The 21,163-nt window shown below is 43.7% G+C and overlaps 1 long non-coding RNA gene across 1 annotated transcript; it reads left to right on the forward strand.

Annotated features, from left to right (window-relative positions):
• Window positions 1-549: 549 nt before the first annotated feature.
• LOC129620586 (uncharacterized) lies at window positions 550-20,302 on the forward strand. Its single transcript, XR_008698578.1, has 5 exons — window positions 550-602; window positions 8,427-8,542; window positions 8,705-8,796; window positions 11,581-11,614; window positions 20,165-20,302. It is a non-coding gene; the product is annotated as an uncharacterized LOC129620586 (long non-coding RNA).
• Window positions 20,303-21,163: the final 861 nt, after the last annotated feature.

Raw genomic sequence — 21,163 nt, forward strand, 5'->3', positions numbered from 1 at the left:
ATTACCATGAATTTGGTGGCTTATCATGACACAGATTATCATCTCACAATTCTATAGGTAAGAGGTCCTATATAGATTTCACAAATTGGAGGTGTTGGCAGAGCTGCATTCCTTTCTGGAGGCTTCAGCAGAAAAGGCTCCCTTCCATTGTCCTTTCCAGCTTCTAGGGGCTGCCCACATCCCTTGGCATGTGGCCACTTCCTCTACTTTTAAAGCCAGCAGCAAATGGGTTGAGTCTTTTTCAACCCTCTCTGCCTCCCTCCTTCATTTTGAAGAACTCCTATGACTAGATTGGCCCCATCTCAAGATTAACTGACTAGCAATCTTAACTGCACCTGCAACCTTAATTCCCTTTTGCCATGTAACACATTTTAAAGTTCTGGGATCAGGAACATCTTTGGACATCTTTGGGAGCACCATTGTTCTACTTATCAGAGCCTCAAGACAGCTTGATCCCCATCTCCCTAAGATTGACAGGATCACCTGGGAGGAAGCTGTGGCTTCCCAAACCAATAAGTTTCCAGGTCTTTTCCTAACAAATGAGCACAACCATCTACCTGTGGCCTAAGTAAGAACTCCTGCATGCAAATAAGGAAGAGCAGGTAATGGCTTAGAACTCTTCAAATTTAGGCTTAAGTAGAGAGATTTTGGGGTCTTCTCAGGTAACTCAGTGGTAAAGAATCTGCCTGCAATGCAGGAGACCCAGGTTTGACCCCTGGGTAGGGAAGATCCCCTGGAGGAGGACATGGCAACCCACTCCAGTATTCTTGCCTGGAGAATCCCATGGACAGAAGAGTCTGGAAGGCTGCAGTCCATAGGGTCGCAAACGTGTTCACTTCTTTCACTTCAGAGACACTTTTGTATGCTTCTAGGTTTATATGTCCCCTAAAATAAGGAAATGAAGGTTGCACCCTTAGGTTCATAAAGTGTCATATGGTTTATTCAAATACTGACGACTCTGTTTTGAGGGCCTGGCTAGAGTGCAGTCACCTCCTCTCTCTGAGCAGTCGATTGAGTCCATACCCCAGCCGCCTCCCTCATCAGGTGCTCACACTCCAAGCTGCTATGCACCACACTAGTCACTCCAGGGCCAGGCAGCAGACAAGCAGGGACAGCCCCTGTGCCCCGGAACCTGCTGAAATCATTCACGTCAGCCTGTGCTAAACCTCGCTTGTTCCTTCTCACAGAATCCACAATAAGGTGCTTGCACGCGGTTCTGCTTTCTTATGCCTGTGGCCGGCCCCAGTATTTCCCGGCCGTGGCCCAGCTTCTCTGAGCGGCCCTGGAACGGCTTCTTGATTCTCCCCAGGGAGCTGTGAGTACAGCAAAACTGTAACACTCTTTCCAGTTGCTCTCATGATCGTGTCTGGCTTCACTCAAGGTAATACAGTAAAAACACTGGGTAAATGTGTTTAATTGATTTTTCTCACTTTAAATTTTGATTGGGGCTTCTTTGGAAATCCAATGCAGAGGGCACAGGTTCACCCCTGGTGGGGGAACTAAGATCCCACATGCCACATGGCTGAGCCAAAAAAAAAAATTTTTTTAATTGATTTTTCTCTCCACAAACGGTTCAGAAAAGACCTTTCTCACTGGGTTCAAGGCAAATTTTAATACCAAAAAAGGGAAGTCCAGAAAGCCCGAGGCAGCTCTGCTGAGGGCACCCTGGTGTTCTCTCACCCCTGATGCTAAGAGATCTGCTCAGGCCACTCCATAGCCGATGGCAGGAAAGAAAGTGCAGGGAAGGACACTGACTGCAAAGCGGGTCTTTGGAACTAGCTTTTGATTGGTTCACAAACCAGCCTCCAGGGTAGGAACAGGAATTCTGACTGGAAGAAATGGCTCCTCATCACAAAGAACCCAGACTGCTTCTCAGATCCACGACACTCCAGCAAGTCTTTCCAACAAAACTCCCACGGTTCCTTCCCCATCACAAATGCTGCACCATCTGCCCCAAACTTCCAACCTTTCCTCTCCACCTTATACATCACAGGCCTCTTTCCACTCAGGAGCCCTAGCTCTCTCCAATATCATCTTCACACTCAGGGGGCAGCAGAAAGGTAAATCCATGTACACATCTAGGCAACCAGGCCGTGAATTTAAAGCCCTCCCCCAATTGCTCCCCTCCTGTCTCACTCTGTCCCATTCTCCCCCTTTCTCTTCCCCAGTGTAGTCTCTTCTCCCTCACTTTTCTCCTACCCACTCAAACAAGGGCAGCAGCAGATTCCACCCAGAGGCAGGGACCCAGGAGAGACACAGACAAAGCCCTTGATTCCTATGGTGGAGAGAAGTAGAGAGATGGTCACCTCTCCTACACTTGTGTCTCTGCCCCGCTCTGAAGAAGACGTGGTGCAGTTGTGACAAATCTGTTATGTTTGAGGACTGCTATAGAAATTTCCTAAGGACTTCCCTGGTGGTCCAGTGGCTAAGACTCCCAAGGCAGGGAGTCCAGGTTTGATCCTTGGTCAGGGAACGAGATCCCGCATGCTGCAACTAAAGATCTCGCAGGCCACAAGAAAGACGGTAGATCCCACATGCTGCAACTGAAAACTGTCGCAGCCAAATAAATAAACAAATATTTTTAAAACAAGAAATTATCATTAATACCTGGAGTGATTTCCTTCCCCTAGTCTTGCTTCCCCCTGAATTCTTACTGGAATGCCAGTGTTCTCTATGGGAAGATACATACATAACACTATTTCTGCCGAGGATCTAGGTTCATTCTGCTTCTTCTTCCAGGCCTCCAAATCCAGCTCCGGGCTCCCTACAACCTCACAGCTCCAGACTCCCCTCCCTCCTGTGTGCCCCTGCCCCAGTTACCCCTCCCAAAGCAAATCCCAGCCAGTGTTCTGTGCTCTGTCCACGCCCCTCCCTACCTGTGGGACTGAGATTTGTGTTCATTCATACAGCAGAACTCATTTCTAACTTTCAAGATGGTTTCTTTCTTCCCAACATAGGATGTGGGAACATTTCCCAGGTTAATTAGTTACCCATTTCACTGCAGGCCCTGGGTTACCAGAAAATACCTGAAATTCTTTCTCCTTCAGCTACTATGATGAATTCTCAAAGTCCCATCTCAGATCCTCCTTCCCCTGTGCACATTCATCCCCTGCCCTGGGCAGGGGAAGATGGAGGTGGGGAGAGTATTGCCTCACCCTGCTTATTTAACTTATATGCAGAGCACATCACGAGAAACACTGGGCTGGAGGAAGCACAGCTGGAATCAAGATTGCCAAGAGAAATATCAATAACCTTAGATATGCAGATGATACCACCCTTATGGAAGAAAGTGAAGAAGAACTGAAGAGCCTCTTGATGAAAGTGAAAGAGGAGAGTGAAAAAGTTGGCTTAAAGCTCAACATTCAGAAAACTAAGAGCATGGCATACGGTCCCATCACTTCATGGCAAATAGATGGGGAAACAGTGGAAAGAGTGGCTGACTTTATTTTGGGGGGCTCCAAAACCACTGCAGATGGTGATTGCAGCCATGAAATTAAAAGACGCTTGCTCCTTGGAAGGAAAGTTATGACCAACCTAGACAGCATATTAAAAAGCAGAGACATTACTTTGCCAACAAAGGTCCATCTAGTCAAGGCTATGGTTTTTCCACTAGTCATGTCTGGATGTGAGAGTTGGACTATAAAGAAAGCTGAGCGCAGAAGAATTGATGCCTTTGAACTGTGGTGTTGGATAAGACTCTTAAGAGTCCCTTGGACTGCAAGGAGATCCAACCAGTCCATCCTAAAGGAAATCAGTCCTGAATGTTCATTGGAAGGACTGATGTTGAAGCTAAAACTCCAATACTTTGGCCACCTGATGCAAAGAGCTGACTTTTTTGAAAAGACCCTGATGCTGGGAAAGATTGAGGGTGGGAGGAGAAGGGGATGACAGAGGAGGAAATGGTTGGATGGCATCACCGACTCGATGGACATGGATTTGGGTGGATTCCAGGAGTTGGTGATGGACAGGGAGGACTGGCGTGCTGCAGTTCATGGGGTCGCAAAGAGTCAGACATGACTGAGTGACTGAACTGAACTGAACTGAAGAGCTGAGCACATTCAGCTAGCTCCACTGCCAACTCTGTAACCTTAGATCAGTTCACTTAACCTCTCCGAGCCTCACTTTCCTAAAAAATGGGGCCAGTGATAATAGTATTGATACTATTTTCTGTACTAATAACAGTATGATATTGTTTTTGCAATAATTTATGTCCTACAGTGGAGAAGGCAATGGCAACCCACTCCAGTACTCTTGCCTGGACAATCCCATGGATGGAGGGGCCTGGTGGGCTGCAGTCCATGGGGTCGCTAGGAGTCAGACACGACTGAGTGACTTCTCTTTCACTTTTCACTTTCATGCATTGGAGAAGGAAATGGCAACCCACTCCAGTGCTCTTGCTTGGAGAATCCCAGGGACGGGGGAGCCTGGTGGGCTGCCATCTATGGGGTCGCACAGAGTCGGACACGACTGAAGCGACTTAGCAGCAGCAGCAGCATGTCCTACAGTAATAGTATTTTTTTCATACCGCATGACTTGTGTGATCTTAGTTCCCCAACCAGGGGTCACAGCTGTGAAGGTACCGAGTCCTACCCAGAGGACTGCCAGGGAATCCCCCACTAAGTAACAGTGAATAATTTCTGCACTATAGTAATAGTACTGATACTATTTTCTGTACTAAGAATTTCTACTCTTCCAGATATAATTAAAAGTCTGCACTACTAATACTTTAATAATAATAATTCTGTATAACTGCTACGCTAACAATATCTATACTAATAATACTGTTTTCAGTAGAGTGGGGCTAATAATGCTACTGATTTTATAGTTATTCTGAGCATTATATGACATATACAGAGCATGACACAGAGTGATGCTTAATAAATGTTAGCTATTATTATTGTTGCTGTTGTTAGGTTTCTAGTCAGTCTCCCTGCAGTTCCTGCACCAGAGAAGTTTATGAATAAAACTTAAAACTGGCTTGTTCATTTGAGGAACATGGATGGGCCTAGAGATTATCATACTAAGTTAAATAAGTCAGACAGAGAACACAAATACCACACGATCTCACACATATAGAGCCTCAAGAAATAATACAAATTAACTTATTTACAAAGCAGAAAGTCTCACAGACTTAGAAAACAAACTAATGGTTACCAGAAAGGGAATGAAGGGGAGTTACACTCAAGGAGGAATGAGGGGAAGAATGAGGGGGCGATACAGGTAACAAATAATAAGTATTTGTTATTTGGGGTTAACAAATACACACTACTTTATATAAAATAGATAAACAGCGAGGACCTACTGTATAGCACAGAGAATTATAATCAATATATTATAATAACCTATAATGGAAAAGAATATATCTATTCTTTTTGGAGTCATTCCACTATAGTTTATTATTAAGATATTGCATATAGTGTGTTTGTGTGTGTGTGTGTATATATATGTACTCAGTCATGTCCAACTCTTCACGACCCCATGGACAGTAGCCCACCAGGCTCCTCTGTCCATGGGATTCTCCAGGAAAGAATACTGGAGTGAATTGCCATTTCCTTCTCCAGGGGATCCTCCTGAACCAGGGATCGAAGCCGGGTCTCCTTCGTCTTCTGCTTCGGCAGATGGATTCTTTACCACTCAGTTCAATTCAGTTGCTCAGTCGTGTCTGACTCTTTGCGACCCCACGGACTGCAGCACGCCTGGCTTCTCTGTCCATCACTAACTCCCGGAGCTTGCTCAAACTCATGTCCATCGAGTTGATGATGCCATGCAACCATCTCATCCTCTGTCATCCCCTTCTCCTCCTGTCTTCAATCTTTCCCAGCATTGGGGTCTTTTCCAAGGAGTCAGTTTTTTGCATTAGGTGGCCAAAGTATTGGAGCTTCAGTTTTAGCATGAGTCCTTGCAATGAATATTTAGGATTGATTTCCTTTAGGATGGACTGGTTGGATCTCCTTGCAGTCCAAGGGACTCTCAAGAGCCTTCTCCAACACCACAGTTCAAAGGCATCAATTCTTCAGTGCTCAGCTTTCTTTATGGTCCAACTCTCACATCCATACATGACTACTGGAAAAACGATAACTTTGACTAGACAGAGCTTTGTCAGCAAAGTAATGTCTCTACTTTTTAATATGCTGTCTAGGTTGGTCATAGCTTTTCTTCCAAGGAGCAAGCATCTTTTAATTTCATGGTTGTAGTCACCATCTGCAGTGATTCTGGAGCCCCAAAAAATAAAGTTTCTCACTGTTTCCCCATTTGCCATGAAGTGACGGGACCAGATGCAATGATCTTCATTTTTTGAATGTTGAGTTTTAAGCCAACTTTTTCACTCTCCTCTTTTCACTTTCATCAAGAGGCTCTTTAGTTCTTCATTTTCTGCCATAAGACTGATGTCATCTGCATATCTGAGGTTATTGATATTTCTCTTGGCAATCTTGATTCCAGCTTGTGCTTCATCTAGCTCAGCATTTCACATGATGTACTCTGAATATTGGAGAAGGAAATGGTAACCCACTCCAGTATTCTGGCCTGGAGAATTCCATGGACAGAAGAGCCTGACAGGCTACCGTCCATGGGGTCGCAAAGAGTCTAATGTGACTGAGCAACTTTCACTCACTCACTCTGCATATAAATTAAATAAGCAATGTAACAATATACAACCTTGACATACTTCTTTCCCAAATTGGAACCAGTCTGTAGTTCCATGTCTGGTTCTAACTGTTGCTTCTTGACCTGCATACATATTTCTCAGGAGTCAGGTAAGGTGGTCTGGTATTTCCATCTCTTGAAGAATTTTCCACAGTTTATTGTGATCCACACAGTCAAAGGCTTTAGCATAGTCAATAAAGCAGAAATAGATGTTTTTCTGGAACTCTCTTGCTTTTTCGATGATCCAACAGACATTGGCAATTTGATCTCTGGTTCCTCTACCTTTTCTAAATCCAGCTTGAACATCTGGAAGTTCATGGTTCATGTACTATTGAAGCCTGGCTTGGAGAATTTTGAGCATTATTTTCTAGCATGTGAAGTGAAGTGAAGTGAAGTCGCTCAGTCATGTCCAACTCTTTGCGACCCCATGGACTGTAGCCTGCCAGGCTCCTCTGTCCATGGGATTTTCCAGGCAAGAATACTGGAGTGGGTTGCCATTTCCTTCTCCAGGGGATCTTCCCAACCCAGGGATCAAACCTGGGTTTCCCGCATTGTAGGTAGATGCTTTTACTGTCTGAGCCACCAGGGAAGTCTAGCATGTGAGATAAGTTCAATTGTGTGATAGTTTGAACATTCTTTGGCATTGCCTTTCTTTGGGATTGGAATGAAAACTGACCTTTTCCAGTCCTGTGGCTACCTCTGAGTTTTCCGAATTTGCTGGCACATTGAGTGCAGCAGTTTCACAGCATCATCTTTCAGGATTTGAAATAGCTCAACTGGAATTTCATCACCTCCAGTAGCTTTGTTCATAGCAATGCTTCCTAAAGTCCACTTGACTTCGCATTCCAGGATGGCTGGCTCTAGGTGAGTGAGCACACAATCATGGTTATCTGGGTCATGAAGATCTTTTTTGTATAGTTCTGGGTATTCTTGCCACCTCTTCTTACTCTCTTCTGCTTCTGTTAGGTCCATACCATTTCTATCTTTTATCGAGCCCATCTTTGCATGAAATGTTCCCTTGGTATCTCTAATTTTCTTGAAGAGATCTCTAGTCTTTCCCATTTTACTGTTTTCCTCTAGTTCTTTGCATTGATCACTGAGGAAGATTTTCTTATCTCTCCTTGCTATTCTTTGAAACTCTCCATTCAAATGGGTATATTTTCCTTTTCTCCTTTGCCTTTAGCTTCTCTTCTTTTCTTTTTAGCTTCTCTCTTTTTTGTAAGGCCTCCTCAGAGAACCATTTTGCCTTTTTGCATTTCTTTTTCTTGGGCATGGTCTTGATCACTGCCTCCTATACAATGTCACGAACCTCCGTCCATAGTTCTTCAGGCATTCTATCAGATCTAATCCCTAGAATCTGTTTGTCACTTTCACTGTATAATTGTAAGGGATTTGATTGTAAGGGATTTCAGTCATACCTGAATGGTCTAGTGGTTTTCCCTACTTTCTTCAATTTTTAAGTCTGAATTTGGCAATAAGGAGTTCATGATCTGAGCCACAGTCTGCTCCTGGTCTTGTTTTTGTTGACTGTATAGAGCTTCTACATCTTTGGCTGCAAAGAATATAATCAGTCTGATTTGAGTATTGACCATCCGGTGATGTCCATGTGTAGAGTCTTCTCTTGTGTTGTTGGAAGAGGGTGTTTTCTATGACCAGTGCATTCTCCTGGCAAAACTCTGTTAGCCTTTACTTGCTTTACTCCAAGGCCCACCTAATCACTTTGCTGTACATCTGAAATTTTGTAAATCAATTATATTTCAAAAAAACTGGCTTGTTTTCAGGTCTTGGTAAAGAAAGAAACACCTCTGAGAGATGGGAAAGGGGAGAGCATCACCTTGCCCTGAGGACTTCATGAACCCACTCACTGCCTTCCGCCTCTGGAGAGAATTTGTTCTTGGTGAGAAAAGAGTTGGGTATGAGAGGGGTCGGAAATGACTAAGTGGTCATTGGCAGGGGTTTTGTTCTCTCCCTGGGGGGAATGGAAGTTTCATTCAGAGGAACAGGGATGGTGTTGGCAGGAAGGAAAGGGTTCAGCTCCCTTGTTTATCTCTCCACCTAGGAAAGGAACTTAGGTCTTCGCCCCAGAGCAAGACGTCTCAGGAATAACGGAGGGTCTGGAAGCAGTGGAGCAAGATCTCTAGGGAGACCCAGGTCTGGAGCAGAAATAAATGTTACAAGATTTCATGGCCATCGTGGGTGGGAATCGGGGAGAGAGTCAGAGGAATTGACTCTTGGCTATTGTCTTTCATGCTTCTGCTTCCAGGGAAGCGCTTCCTTACTGGGTAGAAGCTGGGCTGGTGCAATGTAGGTTGGTCCCCTGGATTATGTTTTTTCAATAAGATTTGTAGGGCTTCATTTCACTCTCTGCATTTTATTTAAAATGGAAACTTTCCTGAAACAGTTTCGAGTAGAAGTTCATGAATTAAGATCAATGATTCCACATGTTTGAAGAAATAAGAAAACAGAAAAATCAACACATATGATTCCCCTACTTTGATTTTCTGCTCCCAGCCTGGCAGCACCCAGATCTGCCTCCTTAGAAGCCAGGACCAGTTAACAAACACACATTTCCCTAAGTGGAGGTACAATGCCTTTCTTCTTGGGTTTATCCACAGCACACCTCTGAACTGAATGTTGAGAAATGATAAACAGTCTTCACAAAACAAGTGTGTTTTTTCATAAAAGATAATGCAGGATGATTTCATTTATACAAAGTATCTAGAGAAGCAAATCTGTAGAGATGAAAAACAGATAGGTGGTTGCCCAGGGCAGAGAGTGGGAGGGGGATTACCTGCAAATAGGCATGAGGAAACATTTGAGGCAGTGGAAACATTCTGAAACTGCAGTATGGTGATGGTTGCATTCAATCGCCAACTTACAGTGGGCGAATTTTATGATATGTAAATTATGCCTCAATAAAGCTGTTTTTAAAATAGTGTAGGTAACTGGTTTAAATTAATGTACCAAATAACAGTAGTTAGTTAGTATCCATATCATGGTCCTGACTACTTGCAAACCATGTGAGTTGGAGAAAAGTAGTTCGCATCCCTCAGCTTCAGCCGCTCCACGTGTAACACGGAAGGTGACAAGGCACATCTCTTAAACAGAACAGCAATTAAATGGGATAACTTGCAGAAAGCATTTAGTTATGTAGCTGGCACAAAGCTACTGCTTTTTTTTTAACCTTTTATTTTGTATTGTTGCTGTTGTTCAGTTGCTAAGTCACATCCAACTCTGAGACCCCATGGACTGCAGCATGCCAGTCTTTCCTGTCTTTCACTATCTCCCAGAGTTCTCTCAAACTCATGTCCATTGAGTCAGTGATGCCATCCAACCATCTCATCCTCTGTCATCCCTTTCTTCCCCTGCCCTCAATCTTTCCCAGCATCACGGTCTTTTTTTTATATTGGGGTACAGCTGATTAACAACGTTGTGGCAGTTTCAGGTGAATAGCAAAAGATCTCAGCCATACATATACATGTGTCCACTCTCCCCCAAACTCCCCTCCCATCTAGACTGCCACAGAACACTGAGCATAATTCCATGGCTATATAGTAGGTCCTTGTTTGTTATCCATTTTAAATATAAAAGCCACTGCTTCTTGAATATTATATTTTATCCAGAACTAGAAAGGTAGGGAATGCCCTACAGGAAAGTGTGAATATTAATCTCTTCTTGACTTGGGAGGGAAGTTCATTCTGGATATTTTAATGAGAATGATCTAGAAAGATCTACCATAGCATTGTCTCCCGTCTCTTAGGCCCACCAATGCCTCTGTGTCCAATGGTTCCACAGTTCCACCCTTCCTGTCCAGGAGTACCCAGACATTCTTTCACTTCATCCTGGATTAAGTTGTGAAGGGGACAGGAATGAGATTTGTGGCCAGGCACACAGAGAGAGCAGATGCTCTAGGCTCCTTGCTGACTATCCCAAGCTGACTGCCCTACCAGATGCTCTACCAGATTGAGGCAACGAGATGTGCACAGAGTCCTTATGTCCTGAGAGATGCCTAAATGAGCCCAGAAAAGTCATATCTGATTTGACTGCTGGGATCAAAATAGGATAACTGGAGTTTGCCTCTAGAAAGAGGAAGGTGGGTGGTTCCAAGACCAGTTGGGAGGGCTTTTTCTCTCCTTGCATGTGGAGGACACTTCTTCCTAAAGTTCTTAGGGACAATGGTGGACAGAATGAAGTAGCAGACATTCTTGGACAAAAGAGGCATATAGTTGCATCATGCACGCCTTCATATTTCTCATTCCCACTCTGTAGCTAGAGTGGAGTAAGAGGAAGGCATGGTGATGGGAGATGAATTTGGGGCAGTGGTCAGGGCCCAGACCAGCTGGCCTCGCTGGCCACAGGAAACATGAATTTCATTTGCGGTATGATGGGAAGCCATTTGGAGCAGTGCTTTGGGGGAAGGGGAGACAAGTGATGTGATGTATAGAAGCTCATTCTGGCTATGGAGAGAACAGACTTCTAGGTGCCGGAATATTCTCACTAAACTACTGGTACAGATTCCACACCAGAGTGGACAGCCCCTTCTACCAAGAAACCCTAGTGACTCTCTGAGTGGGGAAGGAATAAGGACCATGGGTCTCACATTGCTGGGATAATGAGATCCCTCCTGCTTTCTTGTCCCATTGGGTCTTCCATTTCCTGTTTGGGTTGTTGAATGTGTCTTTCACCTCCTCTCCAGCCTCAAGAATAAATGGGTTTGTTTGTTTGTAAAGATTTACCTTTAGAAACAATCTAATCCCCATTAATTCTCTGGCCTTGAGGCTTGAAGACATTGAAGAAAACTTTTATTATGATTTGGAGCAAATTTACCATATAAAATGTTTTAACTTGGAAAGAATTAATTTCTTCCCCATGTGCCATGCATGCTAAATCTTTCCTTTTTTTTTTTTCTTTTTTTTTTTTGAAACATCTCTACAGCTCTAACCATTGCTGGACTAAAAGAAGGCCTTGGGTAAGGTTTTCTGTGGATGTACTAAGTCACTTCTGTCATGTCTGATTCTTTGCAGCCCCATGGACTGTAGCCACCAGGATCCTCTGTCCATGGGATTCTCCAGGCAAGAATATTGGAGTGGGTAGCCATTTCCTTTCCAGGGGATCTTTCTGACCCAGGAATTGAACTCTAGTTTCTTTTGTCTCCTTTGGTAAGTGGTTCTTTATCACCAGCACCCCTGGGAAGACCAGGGCTTTCTAGCCAGATGCATTTGTCCATAAAGTAATCCAGAGAAAGGTGCTTGTTAGTTTGCTAAGGCTGCCATAACAAAATACCACAAACTATATGACTTTAACAACAGAAATTTCTTTGTTCACAGTTCTAGAGGCTGGAAGTCCAAGATCAAGTTGCCAGCCTGATTAGGTTCTGGTAAGACCTGTCCCCTTAACTTGCAGATGGCCACCTCTCGCCATGTCCTCACATGGTCTTTTTTCCTATGTACAAGCATAGAGAGGGAGCTCTGGTAGCTCACCTGTGGACCCTATGTCTGCAGCCTGCAATTTTCAACCATATTTTCATTTAACCCAAGGTCACATGCCTCACACTTGAGAAGTCCTCATGTTGCCAATGCCACCTCCATGAGGGTCTCAAACTCAGTGTTCCCAAGGGAGCAGATGACATACATGTCAACAGAAATGGATTTTATAAGCCAAAAAAAAAAAAAAATCAAATGCATTTAGCATTTTCAAATGGTAAAAAATTTTGAACATCCTTTTAGCCAAACAAAACACATTTAAAGTACTAATGTGGACTGTAGGCCACTAATTTGTAACCTCTGATGAGCATAATGGATGTGAAGCTTGTTTCCAACTGTAGGCTGTTGGAACAGAAGAATTCAAGCAAACCCTTCTTCCTGAAGGTAGCTCTCCATGGGCAGCTCTCCTGAGACCCTCAACCCTCAAATTCCTGCTGGAGCTGGAATTAGCTGAATCCACCTAAGTGGCTGGACTAAAGGGAGATGGGAGGGAACGGCTCTTGGGTGGTGGGAGTACTGTGGACTTGAGAACCCAGCGCTGCACCGAACACAGGAAGAAAACCCCAGCAGGGACAACAGTGGCGAGGAAGGGGGACTATGATCACCTCATGCTGTGAATAATGACAGGGCCTGTGGCATGTTCAGATAGTAGAGGGTCCAAGTAGGTGCAGGACAACCAGATTGACGAGCACTGCGGTAGTCCGGAGCACTTGGCAGTAACTCGGACTAGCCTGGGGCAATGAAGCTGGAGAGGGGGTGCAGATGTGAGAGCTATGGAGTGGGTGAGCTGTTGGATGTGAGGGGCAGGCAAGAGAGGGGAGCTCAAGTAACTCTCCGTTTTCTCACCTAAGTGAGGAAATACTTTGAAGGTACATTCCTGGATACAGGAGACATTGAAGAGGAATGAACTTGGGCAGTAAAAGCATGAGTCAGTCTTGGGCAAGTTGACTGGGAAGTGGCTTTGCATCCCCCAGTGACCCCTAGTCGCCCAATTCACAGATCTCATTGGTCATGGTTGCGATAGTAATGGAAGGAGGTTATCTCCTAGGTGTGGAGGGGCGAACCAGAGCCTCTGGAGAGCTCTCTCCCTCAACCCCTCACACACTCTGGAGCCTCGTCAAGGAGTCCACTGAAGACTCATTTCTCATTCTCAATTTTTCTATTCTGAGGGGAAAACAAAAATCCTTCACAAGGATATTGTGTTCTGTCTGCTCTTCCCTTTCCTGCCCTGGAGGGAATGACCACTCAAGGTAAACTTGGAGAATCAAATGAAGCAGGAGACACGGGAGAAATCCAGGCCTCTGGGAACATCACTGGAGAATGAGGACAGGCCTGAGCCTCGCCTGGGGATGGAGTGTCTTTCAGACCCTCCAACATGACCAGCTTCCTCTCCCTTACAGCCTCTTACATGCAGTCCACTCCTCTGAAACATTCTTCCCTTCCTCCTCTCCTACCTCCTTTTTGTCTGGAAGAGTCCCTAATCTTATTTCATTCACTCTGTGCTCAGACATCCTCTTTTTCAGAAGGCCTTTTCTGATGTCCATGGTTCAGTGTCTGTGGCCAAGATTGCTAATCGTATCACCCAGTATCCATTCTCTTCTTTCTTTCTTGGTCCCAGAACCCCTAATTTTTAAGTATAAAAATTGGGATAAAGACTATTTCCCAGCATCTTTTTGCAGCTAGATGTGGCCACGTGGCTAAGTTCTGGCCATGGACATGAAGGTGGAAATGTTTGCAACTTCCCAAATGTGATCTTATAGAAAGGGAATATGCCTTTCTTCTCCTCCCTCCATTTGATGGAGGGTATGATGGTTGATGCTGTAGCCACCAAACTGTACCATGAAGACAAGTAAGCCAGGCTTACTTATCCAAACACAATGCTGAGAACCACTTCAAAGGCAGCTTTCCAGTCTTGGGTTCACAGCCTCTAAGTGAGGTAGTGATTAAGACTAGATCCATTTCTCCTCTAGTGCAATTTCCCTCTCATAATATCTGCCTGCAATGCAGGAGACATAAGAGGAGTGGGCTTGATCCCTGGATCGGGAGGCTCCCCTGGAGGAGGGCATGGCAACCCACTCCAGTATTCTTGCCTGAAGAATCCCACGGACAGAGAAGCCCGGCGGGCAATGGTCCATGGGGTCACAAAGAGTCAGACACGACTAAAGCAACTGAGCACACACAACACACCACCAATAAACCCACAGACCCCAAGGTAAAAAGTACACGCACAAATGTTTTTAAAACTGACATCTCCTACTCTACATGTCCTGATGTAGTATTTGGCAGATCAAAAATAATTTTTACAACTTGGACGGTTTGGCATTTGGAATATCGAAAGCAATCTGGAAAATCCTGATAGTGTTTGTGTCTCCATCACTAGCTTCAGAAACAGATTGTCAGGATGGTTTTCAGTAAGATCAGAGGAGTGAGTGTCTCCAGCTAGATCAGTTCATCGGTAACAGTGTTAATGAGCGTTTGGTGACACACTCTTCCTCAGACTCTAGCAATAAGTCTATGCTGAAAATTCAGCTTTTTCCTGCAGAGCCTTTCAGTGGTCAAATACGATGTAATGGTGTTTCACACCCTTACACCAAGGGTTTCTGCTTTAATTGGCTCACTTGCTATTGATGAAGGCTTCAAAGCATAAGCAAAAGTAGTAATGGCCAAGACCTAGATAGAAGCACTAAATCTGGAGACTATCTTAGAAATCCGAAAAATAATTGCACATTATCAACAGAATAATGCCCGAATGTCTAGACAAATCTGATAATCTTAAAGGTTGAGGTCCCAATTATTTTGGGGGCTTTCTTGAGCCAGCAGAAGCTTCAATAATAACTCTTATCAGAGGACAAATGTTTATTAGCTTAAATGACTAGTTAATTCACCATGTAATAGTCCATCTGATTCTCCTTTTCCAGCTCCAAAACCACAGTCACATGCCACGGCTTGGAACAAGCATCTCTTGTTTACAGCTCTGGCCAAAGGATTCCCTAGTAGCCTCACTCCCCAGAGTAAGGCCACGAGACTTTTGCAAGTTTAGCCTCAAGCCCAAGGGTCAAAGAGTCCAACTTGGCAATATCTACTGATACACAGTCATCAGAAAATTCAAGTAAAAAAAAAAAGGAAGGCAAAATAATAATGCTGCAGGAACTCAAATAAAATGACTTATCTCCCTTACATTACATGAAATCTTCTTTTCCCCAGCAACGGATTGTGCTCATGTTATGCTGGTTAACAACCTTCTGCCTACCTGGCTCCAGGGATCACCCTGTAACCACTGCGACAGGGCTCTCCTTTTCCCATAGTTGATAAGGAGAAAGTGGGAGGGTAGTTCTGTGCTCATTCCTCCATTTATCTCTCCAACCTTGAATTTGCAGTGAGGCAGTGGGGCAGGCGCACCTCACAGACAGGATCTATGGCTTCAGCACCACCGGACAGAAACTAGATTCACCATAGTGGTACAAAGGCCAGACTTGCCTATTTGACTGGCTAGAAGTCTCTCTTAGACTATGCTCAGCAAGAATCAAGTGTTTCCTGGAGGTAAGATTGAGATAGTTTTGGCTAAAGCTGTTTTTCTGGTTACATGTCAGCTCCTGGGAGTAATTTGCATGGAACTTGTAAGAAGTGCATTTTCAAACCCTGAAAACACAGTATTTGCCAGATTTAAGGTAGGGACTTTGATCAACCAGACATCTGCCTGCTAAGGCTTTACCGTGCATCACCTTCTAAGAACCAATAAGCCAATTCCAAGGTTAACATTTCAGAAGAAGCTGGGTCTACAAAGGCATTCAGCAACCTATGCTAGGAGGACTGAGAATGGGATGTCAGGACCCATGGGGTGGAGAGGTAAGATCAAAGGCAGCATTGGCTAACTAGAGAGTCAGTGTTCTGGAGTCAGCAGACTGATGGTGAATGAGTTTCTTCATCTTTAAAATGGAGTTAATGAGAATACCAATCAGAAAAAGTGATTGTGATAGCTGAATGAGTTAATGAATACAGCTCGATCTGCATATTGGCTGGCATACAGTATATTCTTGACAAATGTTAACTGTCTTCATCATCACCATCTTTATCCTCATGGTCATCATCTTGTTTTTTCTACTTATTATGTATGTGACCTGGAACAAATTTCTTAACATCTCTAAGTTTCATATTCTTCATCTTTACTTTGAAGCTAAAAAATATTTATCTTCAAGTGTATAGTGAGGGTGAAACTAGATGATGATGCACATAAAGCATCTAACACAATGCTTGGCACATAGTAGGTGTTCATAGAGTGGGTATTATTACCTAACTGGCTGTAAAATTTTTTAATATTATTATTATTATTTTAAATATTATTTTTTATTTATTTATTTATTTATGTGGCTGTGCTGGGTCTTAATTTCTACACTCTAGATTTTCAATTTCTATTGTAGCATGTGGGATCTTTAGTTGCAACATTGGAACGCTTAGTTGTAGCAAGTGGGATCTAGTTCTCTGAGCAGGGATTGAAGCAGGGTCCCCTGCATTGGGAGCTCAGAGTCTTAGCCACTGGACCAACAGGGCTCAAAATACTTCCTTTTTTCTTGCCATGCCCCTCACAGCTGTGGGAACTTAGTTTCCTGACCATGGGTCGAACCTGGAACCTGGGCAATGAAAGTGCTGAGTCCTAACCACTGGACCACCAGGGAACTCCAAAGGTATTTCCTTTTTTGATTGCCAGTGAAGAACAAGGATTCTGACACAGATGTGTATGACCACAAAGGAAGACACCAAAGTCTGCCCAGTGGGAAAATTCTACTGGAAGAAACATTCTAGATTTCAGTGGGAGTCTTTCTTTATATTACCTCTATGGCACAATGTGGGATTTCTTTAAGGCTTCAGACATCCTTGAGTGTTCTGTCTCACACACTACGGAGATTTTGTTTTTGAAGAAATCAAAGAAGATTGAAGATCTGAGGACTCATGGATATAGGGTTGCCAGGTTTAGCAGATTTTTTTTTTTTTTTAAGTGTCCTAGGGACTTCCCTGGCAGTCCAGTGGTTAAGACTGCACCTTCCAATGTAGGCCGTGTGGGTTCAATCCTTTGTCAGGGAGCTAATATCTCACATGCCTTGCAGACAAAAAGTCAAAACACAAAACAGAAGTAATATTGTAGCAAATTCAATAAAGACTTTAAAAATGTTTTAAAAAGAGTATTTTCTATTTTATCTGGCAGTCCTACATGGATGTCAATTTATCTTCTTGTAAAATCCAACCTAGGAGTTGACATACATTTTGTGACTTTCTGTGATGTCACAAAATTCATATTCCAAATCTTTTCAGAGAGACAAAGATTCTATAGAACTTGCATATGATTTCTCAGGGTTCATGACTATCAGGGGGCTCATTTACCATGGGTCATGTTAGGCATGGTTGGTAAAGACCTTGATGCTAGGAAAGATTGAAGGCAAAAGGAGAAGAGGGTGGCAGAGGATGAGACAGTTAGGTAGCATCACCAACTCAATGGACATGAGTTTGAGCAAATTCCGGGAGATAGTGAAGGACAAGGAAGCCTGGCATGATGCAGTCCATTGGGTTGCAAAGAGCTGGACATGACTTAGCGACTGAACAACAAAACATTGGGCATATGTAGAGGCAAAATGGACCTTGGAGTTTATACTCCAGTACAAAGGTCCTGAGATAATTTCCTCAAGATTTCTCTCTATTATTATTCCTTGTTATTATCAATAGAGGGCTGCATATCCTCACTTCCCCTCCCGGACCCTACATTGTGCTTTCTCTCGCTCAAGGGAAACACTGCAGGCTCTCCGCAGGGTAAGGAATGGAGTGAACTGTGACTTTCTAATGATGACATTATGAGAACCCAATGCAAACCTAGCCTTCTGGGCTCCATTTTGGCCAACCCATAATATTCAGGGGTTTTATCACTTCTCTTTCCAAACTCCCAATAACATTTCCCAGTAACTTGACTCTTGAAAATGTAGGTGGTAGAGCAACTACCAAATTAATGATATTCAGCTCAAAATCAGGATAGTATACTGACTTCCAAGTGTTGTTTTTGGTGGAGATGACAGGAATAGACTTCAGAGAAGGGTAAATATTATGGACTTTTCATCTCACTAACTGCTGTACCCTAAAACATTGTCTTCTGCAGAGTAGGTCTTGATGTAATGCCTTAGTGTTTATGAATACCTCTCTAGAATTTTTGTGTCCAGTCCTTATACCATTCCTGGCTGAGATCACACGACTAGCCTTCACAGAAGAGTCTTTCAGAGCCTAGTAGCTAAAATGACAGTTTGCTAATTCTCATTTTCGGAACAGCACGTGGGAACCCCAGAATTCTCTGCCCAAATGTCCCCAAGCTAGCTTCTAGGCTCAGAGCAGGCCTTTTCCAGGTCAGTCGGTCCTTCCAATGGTGACCCCAAGCCCAGTATGTACACCACAGGCTTAAGGAGTTTTAACAAAGAATTAGTGTGGAGGGCAGTGAAGGAAATTGGGTACGTGGGTTGAGGAGTCCATATGAGTATGCAAGGGATCCCTGCTGATGTGAGGAGGGCTGGACCCGAGAGTGGGAAGAGAAAGGGAAGCAGGATGAGGACTGAAGCAAGGCCCTGCTCTCCCTATGCTGCCATGTTCTGGCAACAAGCTCTGAGGAGTCCAAGAATTCTAAATCCAAATCTGGACTTCCAGGTTGTCCTGAGGTATTTTTGTCAAGGTAGGAGGACAGAACATGTTTTATTTGTTAGCTTGCTTTATCATATTTAGACATATGTTTTGTGAGCCTCCATTTGTGCTCTTGTCTTGGGGCCTACCACACCCCTATCCCCTTCTAGAAAAGCCTTCACAGCCCACACAGCTCAGTGGTCCAGCTGAGCCCACATGCTGAATGGCCTTGCATCTGTCTTACTTTTCAGACTGCCCTATTTGAGCTCCTAAGCATGGTTAGATCATACAGGCCCTTGAGTTAAGGATTCATCCTTATGGCCACATGTTTGTGTGTTTTTTCAGTTCTATCAGTTTATTACCAACCCATCTCCCTCTACCCTCATTCACCCGTGCTCAGTCATGTAACCCCACGGACTGCAGTCCACCAGGCTCTTCTGTCCATGGACTTTTCCAGGCAAGATACTGCAGTGGGTTGCCATTTCCTTCTCCTGGCCCCATGTGTTGTACAAACCCTGTATTAATTTCCATGTCTGTGTCACTCAGGACATTAAGAGTATAAGGTTTATCTGGCTTCCAGGGACCATTATATTAATCAAATGAACTAGGAAACTTGGAAGGGGCTTCCCAGGTGGTGCAGTGGTAAAGAATCCACCTGCCAATGCAGGAAACAAAAGAGATGCAGGCTCAATCCTAAGTCAGAAGGACCCCTTGGAATAGGAAATGACAACCCACTCCAGGCCAAAGGAGCCTGGCGGGCTGCAGTCTGCGGGACTGCAAAGAGTTGGATACGAGTGAGTGCACATGCACCCAGGAGCCTTAGAGACATGCCTGAAAAAGACGAGGCAGTTCATATTTGGCTGACAACCTGACTCTCTTTTTACTGGGCAGCATGTGCTGGCTGAAGACGAGAACAATGTCTGGCACAACAGGCCCCAGCAGGCAATTTGAGGGGGAAAGGGGATGAAGGCACTGCTAGGAGAAAGACTTTTGTTTTTTGGCCATACCGGTGGCATGAGGGATCTTGGTTCCCAGACCAGGCATCAAACCTGAGCCCCATGAAGTGGAAGCACAGAATCTTAACCATTCTCCTTAAGAAAGAGATTCTGAAGAAAAATTAGAAGTACACACAGGTATTTTTAGGGAAATGCTCTATATGTTCTGAGGAACTTGCTGAACTTTTCTAAAAAAAAGTCAGTGAACTCTCTCCACTATTCAAGACAGTTTATAGATTTGGATTTGTTGTTTTGGAGAAGGGTGACTGAAGGATGGGACCTGGTGCTGAGTATAGCGTGAAGATGATCTTGGAGTGACAACAGAAGCTGCAAAGGGCCCATTCGGGTTATCTCAGTAAAAGGAATATGGACCATTCGTTTCTCTTTCCCCAGAGCTGATTGTGTGAAGGCTTTAAAGGACCTATGTGATGACCACAGAGCTGAGACTGAACCCAGGGGCAGCGGCCACAGGCTTACCCCGGAAGATGAACTAAGAGCGGGATGAGAGTGTGCTTGGCCCTGGTCCACCACACTCTCTGTTTTTAAATATGTGCTTTGGTTGTTTTCTGTTTTCCCTATTAAAGTAGTTTAGGGTCATGAACAAATTGGGAAATATAGAAAAAGTTAAAAAAATAAAAACCATCCATGGTCCTGCCATCTGAAGCCCATCAATGTAAACATTTATTATACTTCCTTCAAGGCTTTTTTTTTTGTTGTTCTTTGTAAAGATGATGTGTGTGTGTATGTGAGAGAGAGAGAGAGAGAGAGGAATAGAGACTGATTTTAACATAATTGGATTCAGTTCCCTAAAGCACTGTTTTCAAGGCACTGGATTAATGTGATTAATGTAAGTACTAAAATGAGTCATTTTAGGATTACTGAGCAACTTTATGAGGTTTGGTGAAAACAAAGTTGATTTTCCTTTATCTTGTCATCAGGAATCCCCTATTCTAATCTTCAGCTGCTTTTTCATGGTCCAAGTTCAGTAAAACATGAACATGGATACACATCAAGAGATGTAAAGGTGAGAATTACAACTAAGGCATGCATGAGCTATTATGACTTTAACACTTAGCAAATTATTACACAAACCCAAGTCCCTTAGTCACAAGAGACCTATTTATGATTAAGGTTAAAGAGGTCAAAAATCAGGTTTAATCATTTGAATTTTCTGGTAAGTCTTGCCACAAAATGGATCAAGATTAGATTTTTGTGACATAAGTAGCTTCATATTTTCTTGGTGACTTTTCTCCAAGATGAGCAGTAAATGAGATCTGACAAACCTGAGAATGGAATATCAGTAGTATATAAGAAGTTGCGTTTTATATCAAGCACAAACTGGGAAATCAAATTCATTTTGCCATAGTTTCTAAGAGACAAAAATGGACTCTC

This window comes from Bubalus kerabau, chromosome 10, assembly GCF_029407905.1.
Source record: "Bubalus kerabau isolate K-KA32 ecotype Philippines breed swamp buffalo chromosome 10, PCC_UOA_SB_1v2, whole genome shotgun sequence".
NCBI classification, from domain to species: domain Eukaryota; kingdom Metazoa; phylum Chordata; class Mammalia; order Artiodactyla; family Bovidae; genus Bubalus; species Bubalus kerabau.